General features: G+C 47.4%; 1 protein-coding gene across 1 annotated transcript in view; it reads right to left on the reverse strand.

The window, feature by feature from the left end:
- The window catches only part of NGF (nerve growth factor (beta polypeptide)), a 52,194-nt gene extending 32,372 nt beyond the window's left edge, over window positions 1-19,822 (reverse strand). The window contains exon 1 of the mRNA XM_008574548.1: window positions 19,757-19,822. The gene's annotated coding sequence lies outside the window, so the exon portion shown is untranslated. The remainder of the gene's footprint in view (window positions 1-19,756) is intronic.
- Window positions 19,823-19,904: the final 82 nt, after the last annotated feature.

Raw genomic sequence — 19,904 nt, forward strand, 5'->3', positions numbered from 1 at the left:
CCTTTCCCTCCCCCAAAGCCTGCCCTCCCCTGGACCCCATTGTAGAGGCTATTTTCCCTTCTCTGGGCTTTCCGTTCTTTCTCAGGGCCTCCTTTCTACAGCCTGCAGGGGCTTCCAGGGTCAGGGCTGCAGCTGGGCCATGCAGAGCCTTTATGTGAATGCAAGTCACCCTTTCTGCAGGCAGACACAGCTTCGTGTGTGCCAGGGGAATGGTTGGTGAGCCGAACCCCCACGCATCCCCTCAGCTAGATGCCGTATGCGGGACACAACCTGCATAGCTGTGATGGAGACTCTGACCACAGTCTCTCTACTGATGACTGGACAGGGCTTCCCCCCAGACTTTCTCAAGGACTTCCAGTGTCCAGGCCAGGACCTAACAGTATCAGGAAAAGGAGCCGCATGTGAGCTGTGCCAATAGGCCATCAGCATAGTACAATGGAGGAAGGAGGGCCCAGGAAGGAACAAAACTCCTCTGCAAGGCAGCTGAGGGTCATCTTCATGTCCACTGCCCTCCGTCTGTCTGGCTGTTCACCCTGCACCAACCTTCTCCTCTATGTGATCTTTGATCTCCCACCACTCTCTCTCCTCTGCTGTCTCCTCTGTACTCTGAATACACAGAATCCTCCAGTAGCAACCCTTTTGTGTCACCACCTCCTCCACCATCCTGGCAGCCCACCTGCTGGCCTCCACTCTTCCAACAATATCCCCTTTGGAGAGCCTTTCCCCCTCAGTTCACTCCCACCTGCTCCCTACCCCAAGCATACGGCTTGATAATCTGAAAAATGAGTTGAAGTCTAGGTGTTCACAGGTGGTGATGCTGCCCAGATCACTCTCCGTTTTGCTTTTGGTTAAAAGCTTCCTGGGGACTCACGGTAGACCCAAATTGTGGTGCATAGTGGGGCTAGGTACAGACGATGTTGAGTGGCTTCACAGGCCTCCCCGAATCACTCTCTGCATGCTCCTGCCTGCTGTCACTGAGAACCTCAGTGAGGAGACATACAGGCCTTACCCAGCTTTCACATCTGACTAACGGCCAAGACAGCGAAGGGTGGAACTTCCACAGTGCAGGGGGGGGGGGGCTGTCTTTCCCAGCATGGGCCACGAGTGAGAGGCGCTCACTCCCTTCCAGGAGCTGAAGCTGATCAGAGCGATGGGAATTCTGTCCATCCAGGGTGCGTAGCTTCTTTTCCCAACCAGACCCATACCTGGCCTTTTCCTTCAAGATTCTTGATCCCACAGCCCTGTCTGCTTGCCTCATCTGCAGGGGGGGGGGGGCTGTCTTTCCCAGCATGGGCCACGAGTGAGAGGCGCTCACTCCCTTCCAGGAGCTGAAGCTGATCAGAGCGATGGGAATTCTGTCCATCCAGGGTGCGTAGCTTCTTTTCCCAACCAGACCCATAACTGGCCTTTTCCTTCAAGATTCTTGATCCCACAGCCCTGTCTGCTTGCCTCATCTGCACTTGCACCACCACATGGCCACTGCTGCAGTCCGTATTCCACATGCACCACACACACACACACAAATGCCCTGCACACATGGGTTACACACATACTCACACACGTGTATGCCCACAAATGCATGCACACTCTGAAAACAAAGACTTGCCATTGCGAACCCCCTAGCTCTGGCATGGCTGCTGTCCTTGATTCCTGACAGTTTTCACAAGAACTCAAAACTCATCTCTTTTGGCAAATCTCTTCAGAGAACTGGGGCAGGAGTGGGGGTACAAGGCTTGTAGAATCAATTGTTTTTACAATTTGGCCAAATCACACATCTTGTGAACTCTAGCCCCTACCCACCTGGAGTTTCCTGTGCCCAGAAACAAACTGTGCAAAACAGCAGCGGTGCCACCTCCTACCCTCACGCCCTTGGTTGGGCTCTTAGCCCTGGTTCTTGTGCCCCGAGCAACCCAAGTTATATTAAGGAAGAACAATGTCGGCCTCGCAGCCTCGGCTAGGCCCCAAATTCCTGAGGGGTCAAAGCCTGACTTGAGATTTGCCTGGCCAAGTGTCTCATGCAGCGCTGGGCAGGCGTGGGTGGTTGATAAATATCATTAGATGGCAAAGGGGTGACGAAGACCACAAGAACAGGCTCTTTCTTAGCTGCTTGGTATTAACTTGTTGGGATGTCCTGGATCCCAGGAGAAGCCAGATGGCCAACTGTCTGAAACAAATAGCCCCAAGGCCCAAGTCACTTGTTGACAGTGCCTTTCTGGGAACAGGCACTTGGTAGAGTTTCTGCAGGAGGGAGATCAAGCATTTGGTTTAAAGGGCAGTGTTTGACTGCCCTCAGCAAGGAAGCAGGTATATCAGTAGTCTCCCTTCATCCGAGGTGTGAATATGTTCCAAGACCCCTGGTGGATGCCTGAAACTGGGGATAGTACTGAACCCTATAAGTACATACCTATGATAAAGTTTAATTCATAAATTATGCACAGTAAGAGATTAACAACAGTAACCAATAATAAAATGGAAGAATTACAATATGCCAGCATCACTACTCTTGTGCCTTGGGGCCATTATTAACTACAATAAGGGCTACTTGATCACAAGCACTGTGATACCATGATAGCCCATCTGATAACTGAGACAGCTCCTAAGTGACTACTGGCCAGGGAGCGTCTACTATGTCCACAGCCTGGTCAAAGGGATGATTCACGTTCTGGGTGGGATGGAGCAGGATAGCACAAAATTTCATCATGCTACTCAGAACAATGCACAACTTACAACTTATGAATTATTTCTGGAATTTTTCATTTCATATTTTCAGACCACAGTTGACTGCAGGTAACTGAAACCGTGGAAAGCAAAACCGCAGATAAGGGGGCTCTGCTGTTTATGAAGCCTGTGGAATATTGGTAGAAACGTCTCTCCAAAGTAGGAGCAGGGGGAAGGCCTAATGCCCAGCACCCGCTGCTTTCTGTGGTGTAAATGCTCCCACCATGGCCAATTTCAGGTTACCAGTGTGACCTCACTGAGTGTGGAGTAGGGAAGAGATGTTCCTAGCAGAGCAGATGCAAGCCTGCATGAGCTGGCTCCAGTACACCACTGTCTGGAACATACTCCTGCATGAGGAACAAGGATTTTCCTTTATCTTGGGGCATCCCTTGTTCTCCTCCTCCTGCCTACCTTTCCAATCCCACCTGAATCATGCCTTCCCCCAAGTCTGCCCTGCTCCCCTAAGACACACCCTCGAACAGCATGTGGATCTCTCCTTCATGGCACTTTTCAGAGTGGAACTTCAGTTTCTTTGTGTGATTATTGATCGTTGATTGTCTTTCTGACTACCTGATGAAAGAATGAAAGGAATACATAAACTGAGACCTGAGCTGGGCTCTGCTACTAACACTGTGATTTTAGACAACACACTAGCTTTTTGGTTTCCTTTCCATCTTCCTTTTTTCCGTTTATTAAAAAAAGAAAAAGGAACACATAATTTCTCATGATTCTTTCAACACCAGGATTCTATGGATCTTGGAGCCAGAAAGGCACTGCAGTTCTGTAATGCCTGCAGCGGCCTCAGCAACATCTCCACTTTTGCGTGATGTGCATGCATGTGTGTGCGTGTGTGTGCATGTGTGCACATGTGTGTATATGCATGTGGGGAGGCATAGGCAGGGGCAGAGGGCAGAAGCATGCGATAGGGGAGGAGGCTTAAAATGAAATGTTCTCATTTCCTTTTCATGTCCGAGGTCACAGGGTCATAGAAGAATCTGTCTGACAGCCAGCCCTGTAGTATTAGATTCATCCCAGTAATTCTTCTCCCAAAAGGCTAAAGTCTTGGAATTATAATTGAAATAAGTAGTGCCAATCAGATGAAAGCTTTTGTGGGCAGATGTAAGTCTTAAACAACCTTACAGCCCCCTAAAGCCCAGAATAGCATGAGCATATGGTTAGGACTCAGTAATACCTGCTGAATAATAAGCTTTATTATCATAAAGCTGAATAATGAGCTTTATTATCATCCTTGCAGTAAGAGTTAATCCTAATTACCAATTTTGGTGGAACCAAAAAGTTTCTCCATTTTTATGTTTGCTTATGACACAGGCAGAAATATCATCGCAACATTCCATAAGTTTTGGTAGCTTTGATATCAATGAGACAACCTTACATCCTACTTCTCTCCAAGTCCAAGGAAGCTAGAGAACCCTTGTCTCTGGAATTTCTTTTCTGTCCTGGTCCAACACTTTCTGGCGGTGATAGTGGCAAGAGCTAAGTTTTAGGCCCCTTGCCCTTTGCTGGTTGCTGAGTAAATTCCTTCCAGGGCGCATGGCTCTCTTGCTTCTGTGACCATCCCAGGAATGAAGGGTGAGAGCCTGATGGGACCAACTCCAGGTCCATGGTACGAAAGGAAAAGGGCTGTTTCCCAACTGTGCCTATGACATTGCCCGTACACGTGACGAAGCTGTCTGGAGGCAGTGAGGCATGGTCTCTAGAAATCTATTGGAGTGAGACCTTTGGGGTGGGGGCTGCACTGTCTTAGCCTAAATTCTGGAATAGTGCCTTAGGAACCTAGGTTGGATGTGTCTATGTAGCAGCTTGGCCAGAGTGAAGAGATGACAGAGGAGCTAGCATGGGAAAGAGGTTGTGACAACGAGAACGCTAAACTGTTTGAGGCTTATATGCCTGGTGCTATGTTAACCCTTGTATGAGTATAATCACCTCAGCAACATTGTTATTACTCCCATTTTACAGATGGCTTAACTGAGGCTTACCCCACAAACGAGTGTAAGTCACATGGTGATGCCATGACATCAGCCTTCTGTGTTCCTTGTCTAGGGATTTCCTCCCCATGTTGTAAACTCCATTCCCTTGCCTTCTCACTTTACAATGACCTCAAACTCCGAGGTATTTCCATGAATCACTGCCTGATGTCTGAAATTTTACTTTACAAGATTTTAATAATGTAATGAGGATAACCGCTGTTTGCTGAATAGCTTTTATGTGCCAACTACTGTGCTAAGTGTTACCTATACGCTCGCCTTTAATCACTGCTTTATAAGGGAGATATTGTTATTATTCCAGTTCTACAATTCAGGAAAAAAAATCACAGGGAGTTTCTACAATGAATTTAAAATCACACAGTTGGCAGGTAGGAAGGACGAGGCCAACTTTTGCTTGCTCCTTTGTCTGGAGTGGTTTATCGCCTTCTCACCCAGAGAATGTGACGGCTGCTAAGAGCATTTGCCCCTGGGAGAAGCATCATTCTGAACTTTTATCGGCCATGTATTTCTTACTATGAATGAAGGTTCAGGGATCACATTTTGATGGAGTAGAATTTTGAGAGCATCAAACCTGTGTACACCAAGAAGAGGACTTAATGATTGAAGGAGGGGCCCAACGACAAGCTGGCACACGGGCTTTGTGAATGAAAAGTCCAAGTGGCATGTCAGTGACTCTCTGAGGAAGCAGGGAAGGGATGGTCATCTCGGGTGTTGTATGACTTCTGAGGTGGTATGACAGAAACCTCATCTCCTTAGCCTAGCAAGACGCACAGCACCCAGGCAGCTATGAGACACGTCTGCGGAAAAATCTGTATTTTTATGGACTGAGTCAGGGCTCAATTAGACATTAGTGTAATCCAATGCATCTGACTATCAGCACCATCATAACACTCTTTAGAACTTGGAAGTTTTCATGATGATATTTTTGGCAGGTTGGAGTAAGCTGTCTACATCTGAGGTGTGTTACTTTAAACCTATATTAACAGATGAATAAAATGAGGTGTTGGTCAGCTAATCTCATGTAGTCATCTCCTCAGAAGTATCCAGGCAGCAAAATGAACCAGAGTTATGAATATGTGTCCTGAGGTGGCCCTGAGGGCATAGACCCTGACCATACCCTGTCTCTTACAGAAGAAGTTGGGATGGCCAGAGCTGTGCACCTGCAACCAGGCACCCCTCTCCCATGGGAGACTCCATGTTCTGCAAAACACAGAATCCTGGGACCTCGGAAATGTGATCCATGCCCCCCCCACTTCATTTCCTCAAGAACAGGATATCAGTGTCATTATTGTGAAGTGGCACGGGGGCTGACCTGGATGGAGGGGGGAGAAAGGCCCACCTATCACCTGGCATGTGCTAAACACTGCCACATGTGGTATTCCTATAATGACTTTTTTTTAACTGAAGCACAGGACTAGTGTTTGATGATGGGTCTGAGTATTTGGAATCAAGACTATCCTGGAACTGTATTTTTTGTAATTATCTCATGTAGTGCCACCTCGGTACATGTCAGTATGTCTGCGCAGGGCACAGCCTCTGACTGGCAGCATGAGAGGTTTGATTCTACCTCTCATTTGCCTTTCTAGTTCCCCAGTCCCAACTCACAGACCCCACTCAGCTCCTAGCAAACTGAAGGAAGACCTCCCCCAACCCCCCCCCACACACACACCCTAGGGTGGCCTGACCCAGAGATTTCCCCCTGAGATGTCTGCTCTTCCTTCCCAGGCTCCTCTCTTCTCTCTACACTGGGCTCCACTTCTGACCTGAGACAACCTAAGCTTAGATTTTTCCTCCTGGTCCCACTTTTCTCCCACTCACTTTCTCTTTTGACTTCTCTCTTCAGTCCTGTTTTGGGCCCCTGAGCCCTCCAGCTCAGTTCTCCATCCTATTACAGATGGAAGTCCACAGCTGGATCTAACCTACAAGAGGGCGATGCCCAGTACATACATACGAGAGGAAGCTGGTCCTCCAAAGCCTGCTGCTTTTAGGGCCAGCTCATCTGGAGGGGCGGGGACTCCAGAAACTTGCAGTGCACCCCATGACATGCCTCCTCCAGGAAGCCTTCCCCCAAATGCCAGCTCCTGCTGACGTCTTCCTTACCTACCCTTCCATGCTTATCGATTATTTGTTCATTCAACAGATACTTATTGAGCTCCTACTTGATGAACACCACAAAGTTCCTGCCTTCATTCTTACATTCTTGTGGAGGAGAAAGATAGTGAAACAAACAAACAAACAAAATCATAACGTTAAGTACTATAAAATAAATAAAGCAGGGTGAGGGAGAAGAGTGGCATGGTTTAGTGGGGTCGGGATAGATATTTTAGATTAGGGTGACCAGGAGGTGACATCTGAGCAGACCTAACTGACAAGTGAAAGCTAACCATGTAACGACCTGTGGGTAGGAGCATCCTAAATAGGGAAAAGAGCAAGTGCACAGGCCCTGAGATAGTCACAAGGTCAGTGTGGCTGCCTCATGGCAGGCAAGGGGAGGAGTGACACGAGATACTGGAGAGTCAGGTGCAGTTCATACAGGACAGGGTTCCTCCACCTGAGCACCACTGACATTCTGAGCCAGATAATTAGTTGTGAAGCATTGTCCTGTGCATTGTAGGACATTTAGCTGCTTCCCTGGCCTCTACCCACTAGATGCCAGTAGTTTCCCCCCATCCCCCGCACCCCAGTCCTTGTGACAACCAAGAATGTCTCCAGACATTGCCAAATGTCTCCTGGGGGAAAAATCACCCAGTTAAGAACCACTGAAATAAGCCATGGCAAGAGTATGAATTTTATTCTACATACACTAAAAAGCCATTGGAGGCTTGACAACTGGGAAATAATGTGACATGATTTACATTTTTAGAAGGGCACTCTGGCTGCTATTGGGTTAAAATGCTGTAGGGGAACGAGTGTGGAGGCAGGAAGATCCAGGAGAAGGTCTGGGTGAGAGGTGGTGGTGGCTTGGAGTAAAGGGGCACTAGTGCATAGTGAGAAGTAACTGGATTCATAATATATATATATATATATATATTTTTTTTTTTCCTTTTTGTCTTTTTTCGTGTCCGGCAACGGACAGCAACCCTCAGTGTCGCGCCCGTACTGGACCGGGACCGGCAACGGGATCGCAACCCCCTCGGTGCTGCGCCCGCCCCTCGCTCAGCCAGTGAGCAGGAACCGGTCTGTATGTGGGATCCGAACCCTCGGCGGGAGCGCCGCCGCGCTTCCCAAGCAGCGCACTGTAGCAGCGCGCCACCGGGCTGGCCCGGGGGTTCATAATATATTTTGAGGGTAAAGCCAATAAAGCTTGCTGGTGAAATGGACATGAACGATGAGGAGGAAGGCAGCATCCAGGATGATTTCTAGATTATTCTGTGGGAATGATTATGTCATTAACCAAAACGAGAAAGACTAAAATAAGACCAGGAAAAGAGTATTCTGGGGGTCAAAACTTCTAAATTTGAGATGTCCATTAGGTGTCCAAGTGGACAAGACAGTAGAATATAAGAGCCTGGCACCCCAGGTAGAAGTCCAGATTGGAAATGGACATCTAGAAGTTGTAGGTTGTATTTAATGCCTGGGGAGAATCAGATCCTCTAGGAAGAAAGTGATCTAAAAAAAAAAAGAAGGATCTAGAAAAAACGATCTGGACTGAGTTCCAGGTCACTCCATACTTAGAGGTCAGGAGGAGAAGGAGAAGACAGCTAAGGGGATGGAGGCGGAGGACCAGTGGGGGAGAAGGGACATTAGGAGAGCTTTGTGTTCCTGAGGCACCTTGGCACTGTCATTACATCTGCCTTGGACTGTCCTCAGCCAGGCCATCAGTAGTTGGGGAGCTCCTCAGGCACTTATTTGTGTTCAGCGTCAACAACAATACTGTACTAATATCATACAGTACAACCATGTTTCGGACAACCAAATGATTTAGCAGAAATCACTTTGTAACCTTTATTCTAAGAAGTAAGTGCTGTCAGTTCCATTTCACAGCTGAGGAAACTGAAAACCAGAGAGCTACAGCCACTTGCCCTCTGTCACATGTGTTTTACGCCCTATTCCTGGGATTAGAACCCTGGAGAGTCTGATTCCACATTCACGCTTTTTCCATGTGCCCTTGGCCTCTGCCCCATGGAGATCATTCAATGCCCAGCACAAGCCTCCATTCGGACAATGGCTGGAGGAAACAGCTTGTCTCTGCCTAGGCTTATGTGAGGGCTTCCACATCTGCCACTGCACTTGGGAGGGACCAGCAGGAGCTAGATCTGCTCACCTCGGGCAGATGACTGTCAAGGTCCCTCACTCAATTAAGAGCAGAGTCTCACACTCCATATGCAGATTTTCACATCTTACCTCTTATATCTACAACCAAGGGTTTCCCCGTCCATCAACCATATTCAGTGCAAAGCCCTATCAGGTATGCAGAGAAAATATTATTATGCTCACTTGACAGATTAAGAAACACAGGCTCAGAGAGGTTCTTTGATTTGCCTGAGTTACACAGCTAGTAATAGTCCGAGTCAGGATAAATCCCTCGTCTCCTAAACCTAAGTATTACTGACTTGGAATAAATAATCTGCATCTGACTTACCATTTTTCTTTCTTGTACAAGAACTTTTCCAATCCATAAAAGAATAAGCTGCAGAGAGGTTTGTGGAATTTTCCCAAGCACCAGTGTTGTGGGTCAGAATTCTGTAATAGGTCCATAATCATTTAAGAAGTTGAAATGATTGGACAGTGGACATCCTGTGTACTGTGCCAATTTAAAATTACTTTTTTTTGGTTTAATCTTAAAGATGCTTTAAGAAGAACCTTTGAAACATTTTTCTTGCTTTAGTAAGCCCTCTGCTTTCTGACATGTCCTGCTCTTTTTTTGGAAAAATTTAAAATACTACAGCACTTAAAAACCCCACCCCCAAAATATTTTCTTTCATTTCTAAGACTCAGAGATGCTGGCACATGGGTATGACATCTGGAATCAGGCTTTGGCGTCTGACCTCTTCCAAAAAGAAAATGAAAACATTTCTAAGTGTTCACACTTTCCGTGTGAAAGCCCAGACACAACACTCTTGAACCCAGATGAAAAGAAAGGTAATTCATTTCATGCTTAAGAAACATTCTTGGTGGTATGCCGTTTTGGGGACAACTGATTCCATTTTTCATTGTAAGTTTCAGAAAGGATGGAAATACACTTTTTCCCCCTTCTTTTGGGCACAGAGAAAGTAAGTCAGCATTTGCTATTTCCTAAAAGCAGGTGCAACAGCAATGCATTTGGACACCTTTCGCCGGCTTGCTTGCAGTCCACTCAATGACACTGAGCTTGGCTCACTATCTTTCACCAGTTTGGGGGGTGGGGCCTGGGTATGATGTGACAAATGTCCTCTTCTGCTATAAATGTTACTTAAAATGTGCAACTGGCCTGGTGACATTAATTTTACAGGGAATAGTGACATGAATGGTGGAGAGGAGAGGAGGATCCTCTTAGAGATGAAAACAATCTCTAGAACCAGCTCCATTTTCTCCCCTTCTGACCCATTGCCCTGCAACCTCAAAAAGAGATATCTTAATTGCCTAGAAAGGAGCATTAAGTCTTTGTTTGGAACAAAAATTTGGCATTTGAGGAGATGTCACTAATAATCCTCTCTGAGACTTACTGGTGAAAAAGGGGCCCGGTGGGAGGGCATTTTACTAGAAGAGAGTTGGAATGAGCCCCAGGGGAGCAAGGGCAAATACAGAAGGCCGGAAGTAGGCAAAGCTTCCTAGTGAACAAAGAGGCAGGCAGTCTGTCATCACTGTCTGTCCTCAGGGGCTGCATTAGCCAGGCTCTCAAGAAAATTAGGACATGTCACCTCTGTGGCCTTCGAGTAGAATCTTGGTGTGGGTCACACTTTCATTTGCTCTCCCCTGGGAACTGAAGATCTGAGGTCAGTGACAGATTGCTTGTGGGGTTGAGGGCTGGAGTTAGGATTAGATTTTGGTTTACCTGAAGGTGTCAGCTCCAGTGGTCACATTAAAATCCTTTAAGCCATTTATGACAGCAGAGAAACTTAAACCCTCTGCACTGGGGCAGCCTGGAGCCTTGCTCATGAGAAAATGTTAGGCTCTCTGCTCTAGAAAGGAATTCTTTAGAATTTTGACAGTATCAACATCTTAATGGTATGTCAGCCTCACTGTCCTTATAAAGGGGACAGGATATGGGGAAGAATATGATTTTGTGGAAACAGAAGCTCCTTTCAAAGTCATTTCACCCACCCTGGGACCAGAGCATTCAAGCCAGTGACAAGGCCAAGGAAGGCCATGATACCCCTCTGACGGTTCCCAGTGACAGGGGTGGAATGTTTGTGCCCCTTGGACCATTACTGTTGTGGTCATGTCGAGGGGAACAGAATCACAGCAAACCTGCTATGGGAGGAAGATGGTATGGAAAGTGGGGCCAAAGACAAAATGGGATTGTTGTTGCATCTTGCTGCTGGCCTGAAAACATCTAGCCCTAATGAAGTCAAGTAGTCACAAAGAAGAGGACAATGAAAACTGAGGAGGGAGGAGAAGAGGAGGAAGAGGAGGAGGAGGAACGGGAAGGGAAGACGGATGACGGCAGCAGCTCTCACTTACTGAGGGCCTCTGGCAGCAGGCACAGGGCCAGGCACTTTATACATCTCTGCCACTTAATCTCCACAACTGCTCTACAAGGGAGACATTAGTCTCACCTTACAGAGGAGGATGCTGATGCTAAGGAACCAAAGTTACCCAAGAGCATATAAGCACAGATCACAGAGCTGGGATTTAACCCCAAGTTTGTCTGTCTTCAGAGATACACCCTTTCCTAAATTGCGCTGTCGTCTATCCCAGTAGCTTTTAAACTTTAACTATGACTCACAGTAAAAAAATATATATTTTCCCTCATGAGTCAGTGTGTCCATATATGTGTGTATACATATATACAACTAAAACAAAAGTTTCATGAACATTTTCCCTTGCTACATGCAATGTATATTAATTTGTTAAAATTTTGCCCTATTTGCTTTTTGTTTTAATGAGAGTTTTTACCACTAAATTGATTTGATCACCCACTAATGGGTCTTAACCTGTATTTTGAAAAATATTTTCTTTCCTCTACTCTATTGCGGTTGATTTGAAATGTTTTTTAATCTCCTGCTTGATCTTGGCAAATGCTGGGAAGCATCTTCCTTCTGAAGCACACTGCTAATTGTGTACTCTGGACCATCCTCTGGTGAGGGGACATCATTAATAAAATATTTCAGAAATTACAAATATCTGACAAAGCTGTTCACTTGGAAAAGAATCAGTCCAGGAAACCATCCAGAATACATGATTGCTGATCTCAAGCACTGATTGGTAATATTTTAAGCAGTTGATGCATGCTTTTGCAAAAGAAACTATTTTCTTTGCTTTCAGAACCTAAAAAAAACCTCATCCGCCCTGATGGGCAATGCACACTAACCATCTCACAATAAATATTAAAGAAAAAGAAAAATGTAAGGGGTTGTGGGGACTCTGTCAACCCATCATCAAGAATGGTGTTGTCTTTTTCAATTTTTGGTGAATACACCAGGATCTGAAATGAAACTGCATTTCAGGAGAGTGTGTATATCTCCACCCTGGTTTATGATTTGGGGATGATTCTGTTTAGATAGCTAGGGGCAGTGGCAGGGTTGGTTGAATCAGATTTAGGTCATGGAAAGTGAAGTCCGGATCAGGTGGCTCAGTGTGAGTCAGCCCTGACGAGCTGTGGACTTGGTGACTTCACTCCAAGCAATGTGCACACTAATTGAGAAAACATGTTCCTCTAATGGCCTCATGCAAAAATCCAGATTTACGGATTTTTTTTTTATTCCTAAGAATTCCTTGAATATTTGCTGTGCGTGTCTATACAGCCTCCTGGATCACTTCTCCTTCTTACTGAGCAGGGTTGTGTTTCTCTGCTGTAGCTCAGGTCAGGTTTTTAAAGGGTGGGATTCCAATAGAGGACAACTGGGCGCGCAGCCACAGGCCTTGGGAGAAGCAGGAAGAGGGCAGGAGAGGAGAAAAATAACTCACACCTTCTGTGCTTTTCCTGGGGTAGAAAAAGCAATCTGAAAAGCAACTTTCCACAAAGCTCAATGAGGGGTCCTTATTCCTGCCTCTGGCCTTCCATTTATGCTGCCCTCTGGGCTGGCTAAATCCCTATCACCCAAGCACTTAGGAGCAGAGCTTAGGCTTACTTAGCATTTGCTGCATTCCAGACTCTGGGGTAAGGACTTTCCAGAATTCTCTTCTCTAACCTTCATAATTGCCTTCTGAAGTCAGCATTATGATTCCCTTTCACAGATGAAGAAGAAACTGAAACTTAAAGGTGGAACTTGGATTCAAAGCCAGTTCTATCTGATTTTGTGCCAGGGCTTCTATAAAATCCTACCTGCCTGAAGGACACCCCCTTCTCCGAGAAGCCTTCCTGGAGATCCCCTCATCATTCAGACCTCTCCCTTCTTGGAACTCTTATAGGCACACAATTAGAACTTCTTCAGACAGTTGCTGTTTTGATATTGCTCACAATTACTCCAGGTGTGTTAATTTAGTTAAGAAGATTAAAAAAAAAAAAGCCAGCAGACAGGTTTTGTTTGGTCTGTATGGATGTCTTGAAAGTGAAGAAATTATACATTCAAACTCAAAGTTTTGGCTTCTCATGAAAAGTTGTAAGACCTGGCCAAATTCAATCTATAATCCTGAAAAGCAGAAGTTAACCTGTCCCCTTTGGACAAGGCTTATCCTCTCTAGTTTTCCACAGTCTTTACCAACCTGTGGCTCTACCTCAAGTCTATTTTAGTTTTGACTCTTGAGCAAGCAGGATCTGGTTTACATTTAAACAATCCTGGAGCAGGATCATAATTTATATTTATTATGAGTCCCCCTCATAGCATACTACAGACAATGCTAATTGAGGGAAGGGAATCAACCAGTAGACTGACAGATGGTGGCCCTGCCTCTTCTGCATAGTGAGGACTGCCTCCCCTTTAACCACAGGCTATTTGCAATTCACCAGCAACGGCTCAACCCCTGGCCCTTGGTCTAAGTGAGCACAAATGTCCTGTGCTGTAGCAAAATTCACCTCTCCTCCTTCCTTCTCTTGTAAACTTGATAAGATACTTAAAACCCTAAAGACACAAAGGAGTTGTTATGTGGGGTAAGAAAGCAAAACACTCTTAAGGCTGCCAGTAAAAATGGCCATTCTCAAGAAATGCCTTATTTAGAGAGCATTGCATAACATTTCCGAAATAAAAGTCTGAGAAGTTTGCTCTGAAAGAAAATTACAGGGCAATATACACAAGTCTCCTTTTACCCAGATATTATGAGGCAAAGATAATTCAGAAGATAAAATGTTTGGTTAAAATTCTATCAAAATGAGAATGTTAGAGAACGTCAGAATACGAGAATAGGTGAGTAGATTCCTTCAAAGCTACCACAAAAAATTTCTTCTCCCAATGCAGGAAAGCTTTGTACACACAGAGACATAAACAATGCAAAGATGGTGTTGTCCTGCTTGAAATGAAAAAGCATGAAGGGAGGACTCCCCTCAGATCAGTCACCCCATGGGGGGACAGGAGGGAAGGAAAGTCACACTGGTGGAGTGTATCTGTGCTGGTGTTCTGCCCACATCAGCCCACTGAATGGCGCAACAGCCAGATGGCAGCATAGATAATGTTGTTATCTTTGTCCTACAGATGAGGAAACTTAGGTGCAGGAGACACCCTCCTGCTTTTCTGTTCTCCTGGGTACCATCTCCTTCCTCCCTGCTCATCTACTCTAGCATCCTTCAGGCAGTTAGACACCAACATGACCTCTCCCTCCTTTGAAATTGTAATCTGCAATCCAAAGGGAGCCTGCCCCTCTTGGCATGTCCCACACACTGTGGGGGTTCAACACATGGTTATTCACAAGGATGAGGTGGTAACTCAGTCTGTTGACCTCTCAGACAGGTCTTCTCAGATCCAAAAATGGCATGGCATTTCACCAGACTGAGCAATGGGGAAATGCAAATTACTTGGTGAGTAACGAGGGTTGTACTCCACGGTGGTGAGGGACTAAAGACTGGACACTCCTCCCTCCTCCCCAGCCTGGGTGAAGGCTGAGCCCTTGAGGCTTCCACCAGAAGGGACAGCCCTCCCTGGGCTCACTGAGAAACAGCACGCAGAGAGGAGGTGATATATACCACCAACACCGGCTACTGAAGGAACAGCCAGAGGAAATGGGAAAATCAGCCCATCTGTACCAGACAGCAAATACTTAGTGGTTATTGGAAAACTCTTCCAGTGGTGGTGGACTGTAACCACCCAATGTGGAATGGCTTCTGCACAGAAGTTGGACAGTTCATTCCCACTGACTTCCTAGCCAGATTCTTCCACTTGCAAGGCTCTCCACCTGCAGAAGCCACCCCCGGCAGTGCCAAAACATCTCCATCTGCTTAGCCTAGTGGTGAAATTTCAGGGAAATCCTTACTGTCTGACTCTGACTAATACTACTACTAATAAAAAGATTTCCTGCATTTGAAAGAGGTTGGCCAAACTCTTGGACAATTCAAAAGGCGTTATCACAGATTTCATCAGACAAACTTCATCTGAACCTCATTTGGGAATCTACTTAAGTCCCTTTTTTTTTTTTTTTTTTTTTTTGGCCTCATTAGGAATCAGCTCCAAACTCTTCCCGCCCTGCCTCTATGTTCATTTTCTCTCCTTACTTGTACTGTCTTGGGGGTGAGTAGCAAGTATGTGTTCCTATGATATCCTCCAAAGATATTATTCATTTTATCCCTTTGCACTAGGAATAAGCGAATGCTTCTATTTTTTTTTTTTTTTTGTCTTCCAGCAAGACCTCGGGGTAGAGGTAAGGATAACGTGAGCTTCTCTGTTTGAGAATAAACTCAGCGCTACAAGCACCATCTCTCCCGTGTAGCATTGCTAGCCTACTTTTTTCAATCAAATGTCACATTATCAATTTTCACTTATTCTCGCAGCTAGGGCACAGTTGTATTAATTTGATATCAACATGGACTCATGTTGTATAAGAGCTGTCAGTGCTGGGGGGGCTTCCGCTCCAGGGAAAGGCCATCCTGGTGCCAGAGTGTGATCTACTTAGCAAAGGAGAGAGGCTTTCCTCCCGGCGCTATGGGCTCCTGGGCAAGCAGTCTGCCTGTGTTTTTAACAACATATGGTAAAGAAGGAAGCTGCCATGCTCTGATACCACCTGTCCCTTCCCCCAGCTCTTTCTGGTTTTCTTTTCCTGTGGGTCATTTGTAGTCACACTCCACTCACAAAAGGCAAAGGATGATGCCCGGCAGGGCCACAGCACTGAGGTCCCTGCTGATGGCGGATGGGGTCTGACATGCTGACTCTTGGGGGACAAAGCCTGGGGCAGGGCTTTCAAAGCCCCAATTAAATGACTAAATCATGGATGCTCCAATAGTAGGGACTGAAAGAAAGGCCCTTATTGATAATTTCCAAGGGGGTTCTCCACTGGGAGCAGCATTATCCTTTAACATGAGCATTTAGTCCTATGCAGGGGCATTTATGATTACCACCATGACTTCTGACATTTAGAAGGTGAGGCAGGAATACTACCTACACTGTGCTGATTAGTCACACCTAACTAAAAATTGTCCCAAAATGCCAATAGCCCCAGTGGGAAACAATTTTAATCCAATACACTTGCCTTAAAGATTGGGAAAGTGAGGCCTTAGAAGTTCAGTGATTAGCTCAAGATCACAAAGCTACTGTCTCTCCTTTCCCACAACTGAGGAGATGATCACAGGGAGTTTACCCAAAACACAGGAGAAAAATATCAAGAGATCATCTCAACATTTTAATCTGATTTCTCCTGTGTCATAGTCTGAGGCTAGTGGTCTACACAGCCTCCTCAAAAGCATTTGAAGTAGCCCATAGAAGGGCAATGAAAACGTGAACCACGAGAAACTCTTCTCTGTGGCACTTTTTAATTTTTTCTGGTCTTGGCTAAACGTTGTGGCTGAAGGTCTATTCTCCTCAGCTCAAATAGCAACATTTCCATGCTTGTGCACACCCAACCGAAAGGCCAAAGACCCCAAACGCTGGTTTCTCTGTGTGCTTATCGGCCTCAGGGTTTTCTGGTCTCATGGCTATTTGGAGTTAGCATCTCAACTGTTTCCCCACCATTAAGAAATGAGGTCCCTTGGGAGTGGGTTAGGGAAGGGTCTTTCATCCTCCTTTATTTGCCTGATGCCACCATATGATCTTCTGTGAAAATGGCCCAGCAGAGATGATTTTTCAGGATCGGCTAAGCCTGAGAGCTGACGGTTTGGAGGATCAGAGGTGCCAAAGAAAAAGACACCTTCTGGGAACATGAGTTGTTTGCTCACAAATATCCAGAGATTTTATGCAAACCCTCAGCAAAACTTCCACCATCTCCTGAGAGCAGAAAGAGTATTTGCTGCCGGCAAAGGGCTCCGGGGCCTGCTCTGGACCCCCAGGTCCCTGTAATTTCTCGCTGAGAGAAGGTAAATATCTGGGCCCTCTGTCCCAGGTCTAGCACAGACGTCTGCTTGGGTGGCTGGGCCTTGACCCTGCTCCATGCCCAGTGGAGAAGAGCAGTGGCTGTACCTCTTTGTAGTTTCTCCATGGCTCTGATGCAGTGCGCTCCGACAAGACACTCCACAAATGAGCAGCAGTAGTGCTCAGCACTCATTTAAAAGTAAACTTGTTCGATTTTTTTCATCAGTTTAATCTCAGTAATGATGAGAAACTTCCCTCAGGCTCTAGCCCTGCCCTGCCCTGCCCTACCCTCCCTGCTGATGCCGGCAGCTGGGGCCAAGGCACAGATTTCTGAAAGAGAATGGGAGTGTGAAGCCTCATCCCTTGCCCCCACTGGCCCGGGGGTTGTGGGGGAGCTGTGGAGTGGGCAACAGGAGAAGGAAAGAACCTCACTCCTTAATAAGGGTTAAAAGCGGGGAAAGAGCCACCAACACCAGGATGACTGTCCTGAGTGGTCCCAATTCCCCAATTTCTGGTGGGCCTGGGTTACTTTAGGGGTAAGCTGGCTGTCCAGGAAAGGCAGCTGGTAATAAAGCCCTCTGAGATACTCCTGCAGCTCTATCTAATCCTATGTCCCCATGCTCCAGAGACCTTGGTTTCCAATTTGTGGTGTCTCCTAACATTCTTCCCTTCCGGGCTTCCCCTTTTTTCACCTGCATAAAATGTGGGGAAAGGGTGGGACGGGGTTTGGCAGCATGTGACATTAACCCCACCCCCCTCCAACTACCCAACAAGAGGGACTTTCGCTTCTTCTTCGAGTCAATGCCAGCTGGGCCAGTCTCAACCCCTAGACCATGTTCACCCCCCAGCTGCCAGTCCCCTCTAAACCTCTGGGAATACCGCCCATCATGAATTGACATTGGGTTGCACGGGTTGACACATGACTTATCCAACAAAAGAGACCTATCGGGTCTAATACAGTCTTTCTTCTGTGACTCTGCAGAGGGACAAACTTTCAGACTTTCAGTAGGAAACACTGTAAACACTGGGCATGAAGGGCTGACAGGATGAACTGCTGCTGCCCTTCTGCACTGCCTTGAGAGAGAGAAATAGTCCCCTCCAGCAGACTCAACTGACAGCTTCAAGAATTTAAAGACTCTGGAGAGAAGTTACTGGTGGGCCCTCCACTGCCATTTCCGAATTTGCAGAATGCAGCTGTGGGGGAGGAGGGACTGGCACCAGCAGTGGGTGCGCCCAGAGGATGGAGCCAGGGCAATTAATCAAGTGCCTTTTCTCCAGGATTTCCACTAGCCTCAGATGACAGATGAGGCAGAGACACCCAGGAGAGCACTATTTTGGTTTCCAACTGGGAACGTGCACTAAGTTTTCCTTAATCCCCACAGCACCCAAAAGGCTTTGCTGTAATACACTTTAATGCATGAAACACCCATAAATTATCCTTCAAACTGTTACAACTTCCAACCTGGAACAACTTGGAAAAACCAGCCTAGCAAGCAGACTCTTTTTTAATCTCTCAAGTCACAAGAGAGGAGAAAGTTCAAGCAGAAAACACCTTCCATAAGAATCTGTTTTTTTTTTTTTTTTTTTTTTTTTTTTTTTAAAGAAGGAGAGTTGTAATCAAACGGAGCTAAGCCACTTGTTTATGTTGGCTCAAAGTTGCAGCTCCCTGACCCCTGAGTCCTCTCTCTCCCTCTTCTAGATCTTCGCCGCCTGAACCCAAGGCGCTGCCCGCCCTAGCCCTCCGTGCCAGCTTCTCCCCACCTGGCAGCAAGACAGCTGGAGGTGAAGCGTGTGACCCAAGTAGCAGGGCTGAGCCTTGGCGACCTCGACCTGAGGATGTCCAGTGCGGCTCCGTGGAGGGCACTGGTACGCTGGACCCGGCACTTGGAGCGCAGGCTTCCTCTGGCAACCACGGGTCCCTCAGTCCGTACTCCAGCCCTCCTGAGACGCGCGGAGGAACCCCCAAGACCTTTGCTTCATTCCCTGCACCAGGTCTAGCGTGCCCAGTCCGCTCGCCCCCTCGCCCGGGGGCAGCGTAGCACTTTCCGAACCGGGCGCACACCCCAGCCCGCGCGCGCTGTGCCCTGGCCCTCGGCGGTGCGGGCCACCACTCCTGCGGCCACGGCGCGCTTGCAGCCCGCGCATCCCTCTCTCCACGCGCATTCGCTCTCCCTCACGTGCGTGCAGTCTCCTTCTAGCCCTCAAGCTAGTCCCTGGCACGGCCAGGCGGCTTCTGCAGGCGCCAGGGTTGCCTCCCGCACTTCGGACCATCCCAGGACTGCGAACTCCACAGTCAGAGAGCGCGCCGTTCCATACGACTCGCCCGCCGGCGAGGGTCCCGCGCCCCCGCACCCACTCGGGACACCTCTCTCAGGGCTGCACGTCAGCCCGCGGGAGCCTCGGGGGTGCCCGGAGATCTCGCCAGATCGGGATCCATGCATACTCTCCCGGGGAGCCCAGCCACCCCGGCCCGCGCCCGCGCTGCGCCCCTCTCAGGGCTCGGCTCGGGGCAGCCTGACTCACCGCTGCGCTCCCCTCCGGCTCCCAGCGCTCTCTGCTGTGCCGGAGCTCCCAGCTGCGCGAACACAGGCTTCTTGAATTCTTAGCCCCTCCTCCCGGGCTCCTGAGTCACACCCGCTCCAAATCCGGCCCCCCACCCCACCCTCCCCTC

This window comes from Galeopterus variegatus, unplaced genomic scaffold (genome assembly GCF_000696425.1).
Source record: "Galeopterus variegatus unplaced genomic scaffold, G_variegatus-3.0.2 Scaffold1063, whole genome shotgun sequence".
Taxonomy (NCBI): domain Eukaryota; kingdom Metazoa; phylum Chordata; class Mammalia; order Dermoptera; family Cynocephalidae; genus Galeopterus; species Galeopterus variegatus.